Raw genomic sequence first — 19,181 nt, forward strand, 5'->3', positions numbered from 1 at the left:
AAGAAACCACACATAATTTCTGCTCAGAGGACAGAAACCAGCTCTGAAAGGAGCTGGACCTGCCCCCACAACAGGCTTTCAGGGCACGGGGCTGCCTCTGGATGGTGCTGACCCAGCCTCGCTGGGTGGAAGGGACTGGCAGTCCTACCTAAAGCTTCCCCAGCAGAGCTGTTAATAAACTGTCTGCAAATGCCTGCTTCAACAGTCACAACGCCTTCAGGGCAGGGGCTGTTCCCTCGATCTGCAAGGGGAAGATGAACAGGGAATATCAACAGTAAATTAAGTGGCAGCTCCTCTGTGTGGCAACCAACTAAAAATACCTCCAGGTTTTTTGAGGCAGTAGCTGTAGCTGTTCTCCAGCATCCCAAGAGAAGCGGCTCCTTCTCAGGGTGCCAGAGAGGCCAGCTCACAGCAAAGGAAAGGCTTTGACCAAACGCAGCAGACCATGAGCTAAAAAGCACCTGAGAAGGACTCCCATAAACCACCCCAGACTGTCCCTGCTGCTGTTTCCCAGTGGGGTTTGCTCAGGAGTGATCAGTGCAGAGGTAACGGAGGATGCCAACAGAGCACACAGCCGCTCAGTGCGGTGCCCTGCGCTCAGCCCAGCTGCGGGCACACGCTGCTGCCCTCCCACATCTCCGCACCCCGGTGCGGCGCGATGCTGCCGTGCAGAGTCACCCACACCCCACGGCAGCCAGAGCCTCTGCCTGCAAGGTGCAGAGCGGGCACAGCTTCACAGCAAGCAGCCAAAGCAAAGAGCTCCTCGCTGCCTCAAACAAAGTGCGTCAGCAGTATTATGTCAGTCTCTTCAACTAAATGGAAATGGTCCCATGGGATGTTTAGATTATGCTGTACTAGTGTTTTCTGGCTGGAAAGCCTTCAGACCAACCTCTTAGAAGAACCCTCCTTGGTGTGTGGCAGAAGAACATGCCCATGGCCATCCAGAGCAGCAGAGCAGAGCTGAGACACAGGAATGGTGCCCAGCCCCTGGCCCTGGTGCGCAGGACTGCCGAGCAGGGAGGGGAGGGGGCGCAAAGGGAGAGGAGAAAGGTTGGAGCAGGGGTGATGGTGGCCACAGCACCCTGAGGTACAGATGCAGGGAGGATTCAGAGGTAGGAGCAGTTTTGCTTCCCATACCCCTTGCACTGGATTCAGGCACCAGCTGGCAGCAAAGTGCAGGAGAAGCGAAGGGAATCAGGGAGATGGGAGCTGGAAAATGCTGGGGAATGGGGCAGCGCAGAGGGAGATGTCATTATCTGGATGTTAACAGCTGCTCCAGCATGGCCAGACGCAGTCTGTCCCCCCACTCCTGTGTCTCCCAGACAAAAGGCGAGTGTTTGCCACAGGAGCCCCCCCAAGGGGAGCCAAAGCAGGGGTAAGGACGCAGCGAGGTGTTCCCTTGGGGACACAGTGCATGCCACTGACTGACACCCAGGAGAGGGAGACAAGATGGGCTGAAGGTGAAAAAGGTGGCGGTGAGTTGTCACCTCTGAGCTCAGGGGACATGGGGACCAGGTGGGGTCACAGGGTGGTGCGAGGGGACCCTGGGTGGGATCTATGCTTTCAAGGATGGAGGCTACTCACTGGCACACCAGGGTGCTGGCAACTTATTGAGCCTCCCGGCTGTTGTTTCAGGAGGAGGCAGGGAGGACTTGTTGAGTGCATCCGCGCTGACCCATGGAGGGGGAGGCTCCCCACATTGGCCCCCTCCTGGCCCTGCTCCAGGGGCACAGCAAGTGAGGTGTGCACGCTTGCAACTCGAGCTGGCAGGGTCATAATCTCAATTCAAAGAAAATTCTGCCATTGGGAGATTTGATTTTGTCTCTAATCAGGATGAAAACAACACATTTTCAACTGGCCAGTCACGCGTAATTAGAAGAATGGCACTAGGGCCAATTGAAGTAATTTCTTTTGATTTTTTCTTTTTCTTTTACTTCTTATTTTTATGAGGTATACTAGAATAATAAAGTCAGTAGGATATAGAAACAAAAAGTCAAAACAAAAAATCAGAGCGTTTCACCAGCTAATGTAAAAGCCAAACATCTTGACATCAGCAGAATGTTTCATTTCAATGGTTTTTCTAAACAAATTTAGTTCCTATGGAAAGTTTCCATTGAGATGAATTGGCAGAAAAGTGTGACCAGCTCTCCTGGCAGGGCACAGGCTGTCTCTGGGGTTATGCACATCCTTGTGCACAGAGGAATGGTACACAACCCACCTCTGAGCACAAACAGGCACCCGCATGCCTTCTCCAGTATGTTCCTCAAATTCATCACCTAGAAATCCCTGCATGCCTGTTGTGGAGCTGAACTTGAGCTCTACATCCAGCTATCTGCCTGGTACTTGTTATAATCTGGTGGATACAGAGCCACTGGGCCACAAACCACCTTCAACTGGATCCCTTCAAACTGGAGCAGGATGTCAGGGGAGGTTGTTCATCTGCTGTTGATGTCTACCAGGCCCTGCCCATGGGAAGACATCCCTGCTGTCACTTTCTGGCGCAGAAATGATCATGTGGACTTTGTGGCTCACTCCCTGCCAAACCAGTGCTTCCAGTCTGAGCTGAGCAGAAGGTCAGATGGCCTCCCAGGATATGACACTCCATCCAGCATGGCTGTGGAGTCAGTCAACATGGGGCACTGATGGGTGTATTTGTGGGTTTCAATGCCCCCCCCCCCCCCATTTGATGGCAGCCTCTGCTCTACCTGAATGACAACCATCTGGCACCCACGGACAGGGGCAAAGGGTCCCCAGATTTCACCCACACAAAGCATTGGAGAAGGCCACAGCTTCCGTTTCCAACCCACCACGGAGGAGGCAGCAGTGCCCCATCTGGCACAGCTGTGTGGCTTTGTTCTGCAGGCTCTCCGGTCAAGTGAAGCAACAGCCTGCTGGGCAGGACTGCCAAAGCTGTGACCATCCCTGCCCATGAGGCACACCAGGGCAGAGGAAGGCTGTGCTTGCTCCTCGAGCCTTGGTGATCCTTCATGGGCATCTACCTGCCAACTCGGGCGTCCCCATCCACCCTGACTGGCTGCAGCTCCTGCCACCCTGACCAGAGCTGAGCTCTCCAGCTGTAACCAGGGCTCCCTGGGCAGGGACGCGCCTGCCCACTGAGGGTGGGGGATTGCTGCATGGCTGTGGCATTGCTTGTTGCAAACATCACAGGGCACACAATGTGCTGAGGTCTCCGAGCACCACCAAGCTGCTCCCTCACCTTGGCTGCAAAGCCGGGACTCACAGCAGGAGCTGGGCAGGAAGAGCATCGCCATTCCAACAAAACCTCTAAAAGCATCAGAAAATGTTCTCATCCCACACCAGGAGCAAACCAAAACCTCGAGTGATTTCCATGAAAAACCAAAGACACTCCCAAATGGATTGCCATGGCATGAAACCAGTTGGGGTGTGGGAAGGAGGGCCACGGTCTCCTCCAGCGCTGGCTGAGGGGGAACTTGGCTGAAGTCCCCCAGACCCCAGGCGGAGCACTCAAATCACCAGGCTAGGGGGTTTGTACGGCCTGTCCCGCTGCAACTTTCCACACTATAAATAAAGGAATAATCACTTGAACTTGCGCCCAAGTCGGTACCTTAACGAGCAGACTGCAATCCAACTTTCCCTTCGACTTAATGAATATTAATTAACTGTACACAATTGAGCAGCTCCAACAAGACAGGAAAGGCATGTGCTTGTCCTGGAGTGTAACGAGCGCTGTACTCTCCTGGGACACGAGGAACTGGGGTCAAACGTCTACTTTGCTGTCTTCCCCCCTCCCAGCTGTGTCCTGACCGGTAGGTGAGTGGCGATTGCAGGGTGGTCTGCCTCTGTCTTAATGAGACATTCCTTCCCAAACTCCGGTGACCTTTTCAGATAAGACTTTAACTCGAACTGGTGCATTCCTATGCAACTTTTTCCTTTTGATTAATCAACTCTTTCATTTTTTCCCCCAACAAAACTCTATTGTGATGGAAAACTCCCAGCTGACACAGAGGTGAAGCTGCTGCTTGAAAGCAGGCTCAATGCCACAGCTGTAGGCTGTTGTTCTGCTGAGTCCCTAGGGTAGGTGGGCACAACAGCCTTGCACTGCTTTGGCACACGTGGAGAGACAGGCCTTTATCTCCTGCATCAAGGGAGCTGATTCCCAGGAGAATGGACACGTTAGGAGACCCTCCTCTTCCTCTGTGAAGCAGGCAGGTGAATCCACAAGGAAGATGTGGCCCACAGCAGGGCAAGCAACTCTCCGTCAGCGGAGCCAACGTGGTTGTCCCCGCACCCTGCCATAGCCTCCCGCACAGCTGGGAGCAGAACGATGTGCTCAGGCAGGACCCCATGTGAGGATGCGATGGGGGCTTTGGGGAGTGGGGAAGGGCTGCTTCTCTCACGCTGGGGAGAGCACAGCCTCCCCGGAGCATCCATGCCAAGAGTTCATGATGCTCTCCAGATGCTCCCTCTTCTGCTCACAAAGGCAGAGATTGACACAATAAACAAACTATTTGTAAAATTCCTCAGTGAGGGCAAAAAACCCCACATTAAATGGAAACATCGATACCCCCTGAAAGAGTGCAGGAGGGGGGAGCATTCCCAGGACCTGATGTTATACCAATGGGTATAGAAATGGAAACATGCATAGGACTGGATTTTCTAGCAGGGCAATTCACCAGAGAATATGAAGTTGCCAGTCCACAGTCCCCAGACAATGTATTGACTTGTTCAGCAAAGGGGAAAGCAACATGTCTGCACGCGGCTCGGCCTGCTGGGGGGCAATTGTGCAGGAGGGAGCACACACACGCTCCTCACCCATCGCCGCGCACTGCTGCTGCCACCGTTGGGGCTGGGCTTCTCCTTCTGGACTCTGCCCCCCGCCCCAGGCAGCGCCAGGTGCCACGGGCACGTTCACCACCTCACGAGAAGGCTCTGACCACCCAGTTTGGTGTTAGGTGACTTTATTTAAAGCCCTGTGTCCTGAAAGATTCGTGAGAATAGAAGTTTCTCTAAAACTAAGTTGCTCGCTTTCTGAATTTCAAAGAATGACTCAAAATCACACCTTTGAAAGGCTTGGGCACAACAAACCAAAGCAGAACCCCAGAATGCATTCTTTTGATCCTCTTTTAAAAGCCAAGGCCTGATGCAAAATCAAATCACTATTTCCAAGCTTACATGGAAGAAATTCTGGGAAAGGGACCATGGCTCCTCTGTGAGATCTGTCCCTGACCTTTCGTGCCACCAGATTGGGTCTGGTTCCAGAAAACCCTTGCTCCTGGTGGTATTATCCTACCCATAAAGTCCCTGAAATAGGACTAAACAAGGAGGGCAGTCCAGCTTGTCAGGGTCTGACTTTAAGGGAGAATCTGGCCCAGTCTCCTTGGACGCACAGTACCAAGCACCCAACGGTGTTTGGTACCATGTCACGGCAAAGCGACTGCTGGTTCACTGTAGTCTGCCAGTGGGGACTGTCCAAGGTCAGCACAACTGGTGTGACCTGCTCTGTCTGTGACGGCCCAGCCACAGCCCTGTGCTCCTTTTCCTCTGAAACACAGACCTAGGATTCATGGGAGATGGCAGATATCCACCCAAGCCCAGTCCTTGCTGTGATGAGCTCTATGGCATTAGTTTTCTGTTTCTTCCTCATTTCTCACCTTTGGAAGCTTTTCTGGTATCTCCCTACTTTGATGACTAGAAAACACTTTCTCCTCTTTAACGTTCATGACTAGATTTTCTTGTGACAGTGATGTCCTACAGTTTCAATAGCCCTCTCTCCACCTAGAGTTTGTCCCCTTCTGTTCATGTTCTGGAGTGACAGCCCCACACAGCCTTTGCTCTGGATTGCCTGAACAAGCCAAGACCTCAAGTCCCACCTGGGGTGACAGACTCTCCATCCCTCAGCTCTTGGGAGGTGACATTCCTCATGTTATTCAACTGCACTTTTAGCGTGGAATTCTCCAGCATGCTCCCCCTTTTTATGGCAAAACCATTATTTAAAGTAATTTAAAAGTATAAGATCTCAATGCTTCTTTGAAGAATCCTACCAATTACTTCTCTCCAAAATGATACTCCTCTTTTCAACGCCATGACCATCCCATCTCTTCTACCCAGACTCACTAACCCCTCTCCTGTCTAGGCTCCCGTCAGTCCCCGGTGGAGTCAGGAGCAGAAGCAGATTCCAGCACTTCTGCCACAGATTAAGACACAGCCGCAAACTGCCCCACGCTGGTCAGTGATGTTAGAGTTCAGTGTTGCTCTAGAGCATCTCCTACGACTGCAGTGACTAACGAGCCAGAAAACCACCGCATTTGTTCCCAGGCAAATCAAACACAAGGATGCACACACCACAGGGAGACCCATCTCCAGCCACCTAGTGTTGGGAGCAGGTGGAGGAGCCCCTGGGACAGATCCTGTCCTTGTGCTGAGATGGATAGTGGGGTCTTGTCAGCATCATGGAACTGAACTGTCGCTAACAATAGGCTTCAGCTACAGACCGTTCGGAGTCAGGTCTGCAAACAGCCCCATTGCAACTGTGGCCTACACAGGAACAGCTCCAAGAATGATTCAGAATCAGTTTGCATGTCGTGCCCCCGCTCCCATAGAGAACCAGTTTTCACACGACTTAGGTGGGCCATTACTGTAACTCACGTCCAGCAGCTGCTCCACTTCTCCTATCAGATAAAGTACCAAGGACTTGTGTCCAGGACTCACTAACAAGCACAATGTGGAGCATGTGCGAGCGGGAAAGAGGAGAAAGGCTTTGGGTTTGCTGCAAATTCCAGACGGCTTTGCGGAGGCAGGAAAGTCTTTCCTGAAGTTATTTCTGTCTTTCCGTTCATTGCAAGGGGGGAAATGGCATTGTAATTTCTAACCAAGATTTCACTATACTATTGCTTCTTCCTGATTTACCATCCTCAAATCCCAATGGAAGTGCCTTCGCTGGTCTGGGCCAACTTTTACTTTGGCAGTTCAGGAGGAAAAATCACAAATGTCTGTGAAAGTCACCAAAATATTCCCTAAGTTTTCATCACTTGAATGAATAAAAGAATAAAAAGCAGAACAGAGAAGGGGGAGGGCTGGAAGGGGTGCAGAGAGCAAACAAACATCGTTTAGAAAAGCATGCTGTTATTCCTGGAAGTTGGTTTGTGGAAACACAATTTACAACGCCTATGAAAAGTTTGGCTATTCATACCATTCCCCTTTGGAGCTGGTAACCACAATGGCAAGCTCTCCTTTTGCGTACAATTACATAGCGTGATCTCCAAACCCAAACAGCTTCACCCATCCCAAAGTGCTGGATTTCCATCTACGTTGCTTGGGTAAATGAGCTGCGTTTTACACAATGGGTAAAACTTGGCATCATAAATGAGGCCCGTATAGAAAATTGCATTTAACTTTTGTTTCCCCTTCCCCCTTTTTGCAAAAGCAAAATATTTTGTAGTTTGTTTCCAATTTGTTTTCTACAAAACATAAAGGAATTCCTCCTGGTGACACAGAGAGATTTGGAGGGTGGAAAATCAAAGAACAACCACTGAGAAACAGGATTAAAAAAAAAAATGGTCTCAAAGAAGGTAGTTTTTAAATTGTATCCCTCACCAAAAAAAATAATATTGGGGAGACATGGGAAATTCCTACTGATTTTTGTGATGAAACAACCCGGCGATGCTCAGCAGAGGGCTACCTTTTCTGTGCCCCAAGGCAGGCAGAAGAGCTTGGGCGATGTCCAAACCTCTGTGCATCCTCCAACTCGCTGGAAGCGTCAGCGCTGACACCGGGACTCCTTCTGGCTCGATCCCACTTGCAGCCAAGTGACAGATGGTGCTGTCAAGGTCCAGTCCCTCCTCAAAAAGTTTCTCTGGCGTAGGATCACGCAACCAGCATGGAGAAGCAGATGGGTAGCTGACTCTAAGTCTCCAAACTTCAGAGCTGTTTCCCCCTTCCTACGGCCATATCCCCCACATCACTCCCTCAGGGGCTGAGAGCTCAGAGGGAAATGACAGAGCTTCTCCAACGGCACTGGGTGCCCTGTCCACCTTCATCTGTAACTGCTATCTCTGGAACATCACATTTGATCAGTCCATCACTTCACGGGATGCTCCAGTCTCTCAGGAACCAAATCACCTTGATTTGGATGCAAATCAGATACCAAGAAAAGCCCCATTTCTTCTAGCAGGGTCTAGAGGGAGATTCCCTTGGCAACCTTCTTTGGTCAGCAGAGCACAGAATTTGGCTTTACCTCCTAACATAGGCTAACAGCCTATGAAAAAAATCAGAAGGGTTTTGAGCTCATATGTGTCTGTCTGTGCCATCCTCTGTCCCTTTTCTATTCACTGGAGGAGGAAAAATCTACCTGCAGAACCTTTGCTGGATGAAGGACGCAGAGAGACAGACTCAGCTCCTGCCTTCTCCTGTGGGTGAGGAGAGATGGTCTGGTGGGGAGGGGGGTGGTTGCTCTGGGGCTTTGCTCACTCTTTGGGGCACACCAGGAGAGCACGCAGCGAGGATTCAGATACCTGGGCAGAGCTCACTGGCTGAGCAGACTGAACGAGCAATCGGATTCTCACAGATCCACCGGGTCTCCAACCCTCGCAGCTCTCAGCCAGGCTCACGTCCACGTTAGCCAGTGCCTGGGCGCGCGGAGAGCTGCTCTCGGCTCTCCATCGCTCCTTTGCTGTCCCCGGCACCAGCCTCCCCCAAAGCCGAGGCCGGGGAGCCGTGACCCCCGGCTTTGCCGCACGAGCGCGGCACTGCAGGCGGGGGCAGCCGTGGCGGGGACGTCGCTTGCCGCAGCGCTTACTAAATAAAGAGCCTTTAAAATAAAAGCCAGAACATGCATGTTCCTGAGCGCGGGATCATACTATTTAGGGACTCTGCAAAGCAAATAAAATGCCTATTACAAAATAACTATTTAGAGAAAATACTGCAGAAAGATCTAGAGAGAACTATGTGTTTTAACATGGTCTGTTTACAGTGCATCATTGCTGGTCTGTCTAGAGCTGTGCTGTAACACAGCAAAAATGCATCTGCATTCCTTTGGTGCAAAAATACTCATGTACAGACATCACAACAGTATCACAGCTATTTTCCTTTCTCCTTGGCTTTTTGTTGTGCTGTTGTTGTTTTGGTTTTGTTTGCTTTTTTGGTACTTTCCCAGCTTCTAGAAGATTGACCTAATGTATACTTGGCCCAGGCTAGTACTGTTAGTCAAATCACTAGTAATTAGCTCTGCTGCTAGAGTGCTGGGAGGCTGGTAGCTCGGGCAGAGATCGTCGGTGCCTTCATAGCGCTGCAGCCTGGGGACGCTGGCACGGAGGCTTTATGGCGCTGCAAGTAAATAGCGAGCAGCGACCCGTGTTGTTCCTCCTGCAGCACAGTTCATCCCTCCCTGGAGAGGGAGTCTGGGGCTGGGACACGCTGTGGCTCTTCGGCTGTGTCCCAGAATCACTGCCGGAGCCCCTTACCACCACTGGCACCAGAATGAGAGACGGGAAGAAGATAAACTCTGTCCTCAGGGAGCTGCTCTGAATAGATGGATGAGGAGAAACACTTGCCGGCAGATGTAAGTTCAGGTATGCCAAGGAATCAGCCAAACTCTGGAAAAACATCTACAAGAGAGCTTTGCATTCCAGTCATTTGCCAGGCTGGATAAAGTAGACGGTGATAGTGGTAGGGAAAGGTTTCTAAAGTGCCTTGGCCAAGACAGTTTCCCAAACACAGACATCTCCACTTCCACCTTCAGCTCCATCTCCATCTCCGCCTCCCCCTCCCTCTCCATGGAGAGATGTGCAGGTGGGCAGGCAGGTTGGCTCTGTCTCTTGATTGTAGCCAGCCTGGCAGCTGCAGTGGGAGAGCCTGGAGAATCAAAGGCTTCTCACCCTGTTTTCTGGCCATGAAGCTGTTCGGACATGGGAGACTAAGAAGCAAAGGCAGCAGAGCACTGTCTTTCCTCAAACTGCTCCCGCGCTCCCTAGCATCCCTGAGGGAGACTCTGAGCTCCTTCTGACATCCCTCGCTGCCAAACTCTGTGTGCCAAAGGCCCCGGCTACTTCCAGCAACCTCAGAGCCAGTGGCACAAGGCAAAACCCATTGGCCCGATCCCCCCTCTCTGGAGCTGGCTCCTGCCCCTGCCCTGCTCTCGGCAATCTGCCCTCGGCTCCTGGGTGGGAGTCGAACGCCCTCCCGGGTGGTGGCGGTGCACGTGAACAGAAGCTTGCAGGGAGTTTAGCTACATCATCCCATGCTTTCCCACTTCTCGTTTCTCCTGGCTCTATATCCCTGTAACATCCATGCTATTTTTTTTCCTTCCCTTTTGCTGGTTTATTGCTCCCCAGCCCACTCTGGGTGAGCAGAGCACTTCTGGGACAGATTATTTACTAGAAGGTATTTGGTACATTGCTTTAATAATGAGAACAATTTTTTTTTTCAAAGCCTTACAAATATGTTTAAAATCTAAATACAATGAGGCAATGCAACATCATTTAATAGTTCCAATAATATGCCAAGCCTGAGAATGACAAAAGCTGCCAGCAGGGTGCTACAAAGCAGGGTTCAGAACCCCACCGCTTCCCAGCTAAGCAGAAACAGATTTCCAGCAGTAAGACATTTGTTAACCATTTTCAAGGCAGGAGGACGGGGCGCGGAACCAGCCCGGCCGCCTGTGTGTCACTGCGTTGCAAAATCCTTGGCACAGGCACGCATCAACGTCCTTGGAATTAAGGCCCTTGTGAAGACTTAAAGGCTTAGAGGGCTAATATACTTAAGATGGATATTTCCAAATATTATTCTAAGTCATTCAGAGACGCCGTGTCCTGGTGCTGATAAGTGTGAATGAACATAGCTCTAGGAGCAGAGCCGCCGTGTTCCAGCAGCAATTCCTACAGGGCTGCGCACGGGAACAGAAGACGAGCCAGGCCGTCCACCGAGCAGAGATGTCAAAGAGTCAGGATCAGGATGGTGAGGATGCTCACCCGGCATGTGTGCACATCCCGCCCGGGGACGAGTCCGGCGACGACAGTCCCGACTCCATGCAACAAGGTGACAGCCCTGGCAGCTTCACTACCGTGGGGCTGCGGATTGGGCACCTCCTCATCTGTCGGGCTCGTTAGTATCAGCCGCTGGGAGGGCGCTGGCTGGGGGCATGGGGACCACGAGCCCAGGTCCCTCTGCACCCCCCGGCACTACCGTGCCCCCTGCAGCCCCTGCAGCCCTGCCCCGGGTGGGCTCCCTGCCACCAGCCCCAACCCTGCCACGCTGGAGCCAGCGCTCCGGCCCGTGGGCAGGGTCCCACCACACGCTGCAGAAACGGAGATCCCGCTCCTGAGCGAGGCGCCACTCTTTATTTCCCCAGAGGAACAGGAGGAGAAAATAAAAGAGCGACTATTGACAGCAGCGTTAGCGAGCCAGCGGAGAGGATGGAGACCTAATGCAGTCTTCAGCAATCAAAACCAGCCACAGTTTGGTATTGGTCTCGCATAGACCAAAAGTCCTAATAAACTGTTAATGGGAAAAGCGATCATATTTATTACAGGAAAACAAGTTTGTGATTACTACAGAGATGACATCATAACCCCCTGTGCCAGTTTAAACAATATTTGGAGAATTCATTTGTTTTGTACTATTTAAAATTATAGTGTGGGAGCCTATTTTAAGTGCGTGTGTGAGCGTGTGTGTGTGTGCGTGTTGATGTGTCCATGCTAATGTTTATTTAAATCTTTTATTTATAAAATTGATGTTTCTACGCCTAAAATGGAAATTTTCTGCTCTAAAACATCTCTTAATTGTGGAAAATTATTGTATATATTTACGTTTTTCCTCACATTCACATCTGTATGCTTATCACCAGGCACGTGCGCGTACACATCTGCACGGTGACACACGTGCCTGGAGCTCTCCGCTCAGCAGCCGGTGCCGCCACCCACACTAAATCCCCCATAAAATGCCAAACGCAAGGAAGCGAGCCGAAAAACCATCACAACCCCCAGCCCCAGACACGCACCCTGGCACTCCTGCATCTGCCGACCAGCCCGAGGGGCAAGGGACAATCCCCTGTCCCCTCAGGGCCTGCCACCAGTGGGGTCCTGCAGCCCCGCAGCTGCCCCGCTTACCCAGCCCCACAGACACCCTCAGCGTAGCACTGATGTGCCACAAGACCCCGCCTGCCACCGGGGTGAGGAGATCTGCTGGTACCAGGACTTTCGGCTCCCGCCTCCCCTGTGGGCGAGAGATGTCCCCCTGCTTCTGCCACTGCTCCCAGCACCACTGAGCATCACAGCCACGCGTCCCTGCCCTTTCCAATTAAGCTGCCTTCCTTTCCCTTGCACACATTTGCAGAGAGGATCACTCCTTTGGTGGTCTCTCGCACCCGCCCTGTGCCGGAGCAGCCGGGGTTTTTGCTGCCCCGGCCCTTCCGTGCCTCCCCCCAGCCCCACGCCCAGCCCCGCTCCCATGGGGCTGAGACCCCAGCCAGGATGGGGCAGCCCCCTGGGGCCGTTCAGAGGCTCCCTGCAGAGCCATTGCCAGGATCCTGTTCTGACCTCATCCCTTTGGTTTCACAGCAGAGAGGGAGTCGGTGCCATTAATGAGGATACATCCCATGCTGACAGCCAGCACCCTCCCATGCCCCTGGACAGTGCTGCAGCCTGCTTTTTGGCAAAATTCCCCCTGCTTGGCTGTAAGATGAAGGGCCAGACGGCCAGAGATGGGCCTCCTGCCTTTCACCAGGATGTACCTGTCCTCCCAGGCAGGTCGGAGCTGGTCTAGACACCAGGGCCGTAAATCTGCTGGCTGCCGCTCTCTGCGGCACTCCCACCATCGCTGGGACGGGGGCAGACAACGCCAGCGCAGTCTGACAGGGAGCTGTGTCAAAAAAGGCGTAGGAACAGACTGAGGGAGTTGGAAGGATCCTACAGGAATATGCCCTACAGCCTCCCCTCCTGGGCACCTGGGAAGCTTCATGAGCACGATGGAGCACCTTAGAACCTCAGAAGAAGGGCCTACGTGCACCCGAGATGATGTGAGGACCCAGCATGGTTTTCTGAAAGTTTTCAGAGCACTTCTCTTCCTTTGCAAGTGGGGAAACTGAGGCACAGCCCAGGGTGATTTCTTCCTCTGGATGATGCAAGACTTTGAGTCTCAGCCTGTTCTTGCCTTCCCCCTTGTGCCATGGACCAGAGGGGGGCCAGGGCAGACCTCAGTGCCCCGCCACTGGGAGCTGACATGGGGAACTCTGGAGCAAGGCTCACCTGCAGCCACAGCTGTGGGGTTCAGGATAGCACCGTCCCCTCTCTCCCCTGACCTGGCAGCACCCAGCCTTGCCAGGCTTGGCTAGCAAGTAAGACCAAATGGATGCATGCAGGACCAAAAAAAAAGAAGGGCTCAGGTGGAGTGAGCATGAATCTCTGTGGAAAGCCCAGGACAACTTCGTCCGGTGAACCCTGTCCCTGGTGTGCGTGAGTGGTGGGAGAGCTGGGCCAAAGTCCCAGCAGTCTGCTCCAGCTCCAAACCACCACCATGCCCAACCCTTGTGGGTTTGGCATCCCCCTTGAGGACCCAGACCAAACTAGCTTGGTGGGTAAAGGTCACACACATTGCAGCTGAACATCTTCCTGGCAGAGACATGATTGAAGCATTAAGTAACGTTGAGTAAACTTTGTTTAAAGGAGACAGCTGTGCAACTGGAATGAGCTACAAACGAGTGAGATTCCCAGTGACGTGCCTCCGGCTCTGCTGGAGTCTCCCACCGCCCACGGCGCAGTGCTTGGAGGGCTCTGTCCCCGAGGAGCGGGCGTGAAGCAGAAATCTGGTTGGAGTTTTGGCAGAGGGTTTTGGTTCACAGTCTCTCCTCTGTTCAGAAAAGTCTGCCCAGGGTACAGGTTTGAATGATACGCAACTGCCGACCTCTGCCTCCAGGCTCCCGGGGGATGCTGCAAACCCATCCAGATGGATGAACCATCCCAGAGGGAAGTGTTCTTCCAGCAAGTCAGGGTAGAAGATGGCATGTGCCTGAAACATAAACTACAGCCCACGGGGGACAGACAGCCTGGGGCAGAGAGACCTGCAATTCCAGCTGAAGCTTTGAACACTGGTAGAAGGCAACTTCCTTCAGAACAGTTCAGAAAACAAGTCAAGACTTTCCTTTTGGGTGCATCCTTTGGCCTTTCAGGTTTCAAAAGTTCCAAGTCTTTCGTAGGGCTTGGAGAACATGCCTGAATCCTGCTCCCACCTGCACCAGCCAGGAAGAGGTGAAGCACCATCTGCAGCAGTCAGAAGGTGACTTAGGCCTGGTCAGCTGGATCAGGAGGAAGTGCTGAGCTGGGGACACTGGGCCTGAATGAGCTCCATCCCTGAACTGTCCCTGAATGAGATTGCCCGCTGAAAGACATGGCTGATATTTCTGGAGAAACAGAGCAATCTCAGGTATCCCCTGGGAAGATGCCTGGATATGGCGGTCCTGCAAGGGGTCCAAGGGATCTTGTGACCACAAAATTAATAAAAAATCACTTGCTAATTTTTCTGAGCCAAGGTAGCAAGGCCAGAGCAGGAAGAGAACAGAAAGGGATGGACATCTGTATTGTATAAGGACATTCTGTAACTGAAGGGACGGAGGAGCCAGGGCAAAAGACCTAAAAGATGGAAAACCCCTCACTGATGGAGAGAAGCCACATTAAAACAAATATTGCTTATGGTGAAAGTGACTGAGTGGCTGAGGAGAGGATATGTTGGAAAAGCGCAGGTATATGGCTCCAAGCAAAAGAAAGATTATTGTGCTCTGTGAGAACATCGAACAGTGAAGGGAATGGGAAAGACCCGGGGTCCTGGGCTGACAGGAGCCCCAGGAGAGGAGCTGCTGCTTCTGCAGCCCTCATGTTACAGGTGAGAGAGGGCACAGGGTCAGCATCCCACGGCCCTTCACAGCCAGCCAGGCTCACGAGGTTCCTGTGGCCTCGTTGAGCTTCCAGGAAAGGAGACAAGGGTTAATGAGCATGTTGGGGAGAAGAAGAGCCTGGGGGAGCATAGTCTGTCTGTGTGGGTGTGTTTAAATGAGTCCAGCTCAAGAGATTCCTTAGATTGTGGCGTTATCTCTCACGGCAAGGGATGGGAACCCATCTCAAACCGGAGGAAGTCCAAGTATCAGGCTCCAGTGAGCGGTGGTGCCTGGGAAGGGGCTAGCCGAGCGCCGAGGGGGAGGGACTCAGCTGGGGTCCTATGCCCATTCCAGCCTATAAAAGGCTCTTTGCGTGTCAGAAACAGAATTGACTTCCACTCCTGACAGCTCCTAAGCTCTAATGTCTCCTAATAAACTCCCTATCTTTATGCAAAGGAGTTGCTTCATGTATACAAGATAGGCAGAACGATGAGGCTCAGAGCCAGCCTGAACTTCCAGGACAAGGAGTGTCTTTGTATGCTGGAGGTCTGCTTCGGGAAACTTCTTCACTCTGATGGCAGGAGTCTGGAAAAGGACAGCCTCTTCGTGGGACCACTAGTGATCAGGGGTCTGGGCACAGCAGGGGGAAAGCCCACCTCAGCAGCAGGCGGGGTAGAAATAGCTTATTGCCTTCAGTGAAGCTCCGGGTGGACGCTGAGTGAAGAGGGTCCCTGGAGAGCTGCAATCCTGAGAAGTGACTCAAGGGGAGATGCCCTCAGAGGTGGATGGTGGTAGAAAACAGCAGTGACCCCAAAGTGTCACCTACAATGACTGAGCTGGCAAAGAGGCCTGGGCATCCCAGAACAGCTACTGCAATGCTCAGTCCCTCCTTCTGAAGGGCCAAGAGCAATGCTCAGACAACTGCTCTCCTCCGCAGCTTTCCTTTCCCCAGGCCTGTCACACTCTGCCTTTGTGCAGCTTTCCTCTCAATTGTCCCTCCTGTTTTTTTCCCTAGTGAGTCCCCTCTCCTCTGTGCCACAGAGACAGCACTTCTCATGATGGCTCGGTACTGGCACAAAAAAAATAGGCACTGTCTCCCCCTCCTTCAGGCTTTGTTTCCAGAATGAAAAGAAGCATGCGAAAGTATAAAGAAAAAGGAAGGATGAATTCTGGACACCTGGGTTCACTTCCAGACAGGCTTCCTATGACTGTGACCCTTTTTTGTCTCTGTTTTCACAGTTATAAGAGGGGGCCGTGACATGCTTTTGATGTTTACTGCCAAGGGCAGAGCTGAGCAGTGGAGAGATGTAGGCTGGTGGCACCTCAGGAGGGAAGCTGTGTTTGTGCTTGCCCCATCTGTCTCCATCCTGGAGACATACAAGAACAAGACCTTGGGATCACAAGCTTTTGCACAGAGACCAAAAGTGTCACAAGTGCTACCAGGCATCAAGAGGCAGGGTGTCTCCCTCCGTCAGTCTGTAGTGATTGGTGTAACGAGTTGTTCCTCAGATGAGAATGACATGGGAATAATATGTGCCACTGCACATAGTCATTCAAGGTCAATATTATGAGCTTGCCAGAAGAGAAGCCATACCCTGAGGAGGGCAACCACAAGGCATAGAGGTGGCAGTACCCCCCATATGGCTGATGTGCCAGGAACCACATATTCCCCACCATCTGACAACCCAGTGGGGGATCAGCCCTGCCATGACTGAGGAACTCGGCTGGAAACAGCTCCCAGCCACGGTCCTGTCATTTGAACAGCCTGCAAACAGTGACTGATGGAAGGGCCATGCAGCCATTGCTGGATCCCTTGCTGGCTTTAAATATGGTTTGAATGCACTGAAAAAACTGTGGGGAGTTTTGTAAAACAGAAATAGGGTGAGTTAGGTGACCAAAGGGTTCCCTCCATCATCGTTGCTGCACCACATCTTACTGCTTACTGCCACACAGATCCATGAAACTGGAGTTTTATACAAAGTACCTGCTTTCTAAAGAGGCACTGAGCCTCCATTGGACAACACCAAGGCAGAGAAGAACCTGTCACTGCTGCAGTGGTCTCTTGCTGCCACACACTTCTCATCCTCGCCTGGGAAATGTGTGCGCCTGACTTCACATCTCCACTTCTCCACCTGCAGTGTCCAGTCACCAGGACGAGTTGCACACTCACCTGTTTAGAAGTCATTAACCCATAACGCAGACACATCTCAAGGCTCCCTTGGATCAACCAACTCCACGCAACATCCTGGGGCAGTTTCTTCAGCCTTGAAGTCAGTATGTGACTTTTCCCCCGACTGCAGATGCTCTGCGAAGCACCGGCTCAGGTCAGCGAATGACATTCCCTCTACAGGGACATTCCCACAGCACTGTGCAGAAAGCATGGCTCCTTCTCAGAGCACTGACCCCCATCTAGGCATCATCCCTTTCTCTGCAGCTAGCCCACTTGCGTTGACTTCACCTCCTCACCAAAGTCCCTGCTCCCCTCTGGCTGGCACAACACGCGTCCCTGAACCCACCTGGAGGACAGTTTCCAGCATCTGGATGATGAATCTTCTCTGGATGGGCTCTATCTGCCACAAGACCTTGCTCAGCTTCCTACCTCCATACCTCCAGCCCTCTCCATACCTCTCCAGGAGCTATGGTCATCTGCACTACTGGGTCAATGAAGAAGCCTTGGCACCCCTGGCTGAGTAGTGACCCACGCAGACACATCCACAGCACTGCTCCGCACCAGTGACCTGCTCTGCTTCAGGATCACTGTTCAAACAACAATACCCTGCTCTTCGTCTTCATCCTGCCCAAGCCGATATGCCTCTGCCCCAGCGTTTATTGAGCCCAACATCTCCCCACCCCAGGCACAGTCGGTCACTCCATCCCCTTCCCCGGACAGGGAGGAAAAGTCCTAAAATGGCACCCGGTAGCCAGGACTGGCTAGGCCTGCTGGTGGTCAATGTCACAGTCTCTCCTTTCACCCCTCAGCTACTCTCGGCCACACAGGGCCATCATAGGAGCTGCCACCAGCCGGGCACTCAGAGCCCCATGGCTGCCTGAACTGCCAGGCGTGGGCTCTGCTGAAGTGCTCCTGGAGAGGGCGGCCGGGGCCAGCAGAAACCCACTCGAGTTGTGACATGTGCTTGCTGGCAGCCAGAAGACAAAATGTCCTTAAATCTGAAGTCCCCTGGGGAGAATAAATGCTCTCGATTTGCTTGGACGGCTGGGGTCTGCTGTACCGACCCACACTGACCTCCGCCTTGTCCCAAGGCTTCTTGACACCAAAAGGCAATCAAGAAAACCCAGTGTGGGAGAATAAACACAGTCCATGATACCCAATTTGGGCTGTTGGACACTAGAAAGGGCAGAGACACTTTGGGTGGATTTCACAAGCCTTTAGATAATTTATACTGGGACACTGGGGTTAGTGGCTCTGGGCGCTGTCCCAGGCGCCAGGGTTAGCCGGCTCCCACCGCTGTCCCAGGCATGGAGGTTACACAGCGCCTTGGTTTGCCAGTTCAGATGCCAAGTCTGCCCTGAAGGGTGAGCCAGCACGACAGACCAAAGGTAGGCTGAAGCTGCAAAAAGTCAGGGGTGGGGCAGGGGAGAAGCAAGAAGCAGCAGGCGGACGCGGATACCCAGAGCAGCAGAAGGTACCCCGTTGATGGGGACAGGGCAAAGGGTTCAGCCCAGCCCCAGGTGCCAGATGAACACAACGCAAGAAGCTGACACTCAACCACTGCTGCACCACAACTCATCAGGCTCCTGGGCCCACTCCTGGGGAGGAACTGTGGACCTTTGTGGGACCCCCATCCCACCGGAACGATGGGCATCCTGGGGCTGGCTCAGCCAAAGCTGGCACGCCGGGTGGAACCCCATGAGCTCCCCATCCCACCCAGCACCCCCGGCAAAAAGCATTCTTTCCGAGCACCCCAAGAGGCTTTCTTTTGCAAACCCTTCCAGATAAACCCAACTTATTTAGCTGATAATATATAAACAGTTTATCAGCTTTGCGCATTTGCAGTGCAGCGGGATGGATGTTGTTCTTGGAATTCTGTTTGGTCATAATATTTAGAAGAGGGCTCTGATAGCAAAGATAAGCAGCTCGCCCGCAGCAGATGGCTCGCGAGACGCTCAGCGGAGCCAACATTCTGCAGGGAATGAATAAACTTGTAATGCAAGTTGTTTGTAAGTGGTTTTAGCTAAATGTCACATGTAAGACTGCACAGACATGCTCTGTCCAAGGTGTTTGAATTTATAGGAGCAAGGATTCAAAGTCAGGGGCCAAATTTGCTTTTAAACTTCCTTAAACAAACGTACAGAGGATAAAATACCTCTGGATTTGCTC

At 52.5% G+C, this 19,181-nt stretch overlaps 1 protein-coding gene across 5 annotated transcripts in view; it reads right to left on the reverse strand.

Moving 5' to 3' along the window:
- The window catches only part of MYOCD (myocardin), a 260,871-nt gene that overhangs the window by 209,408 nt on the left and 32,282 nt on the right, over positions 1 to 19,181 (reverse strand). The gene's annotated exons all lie outside the window — the stretch shown is intronic.

This window comes from Rissa tridactyla, chromosome 15, assembly GCF_028500815.1.
Source record: "Rissa tridactyla isolate bRisTri1 chromosome 15, bRisTri1.patW.cur.20221130, whole genome shotgun sequence".
In the NCBI taxonomy this organism is placed as follows: domain Eukaryota; kingdom Metazoa; phylum Chordata; class Aves; order Charadriiformes; family Laridae; genus Rissa; species Rissa tridactyla.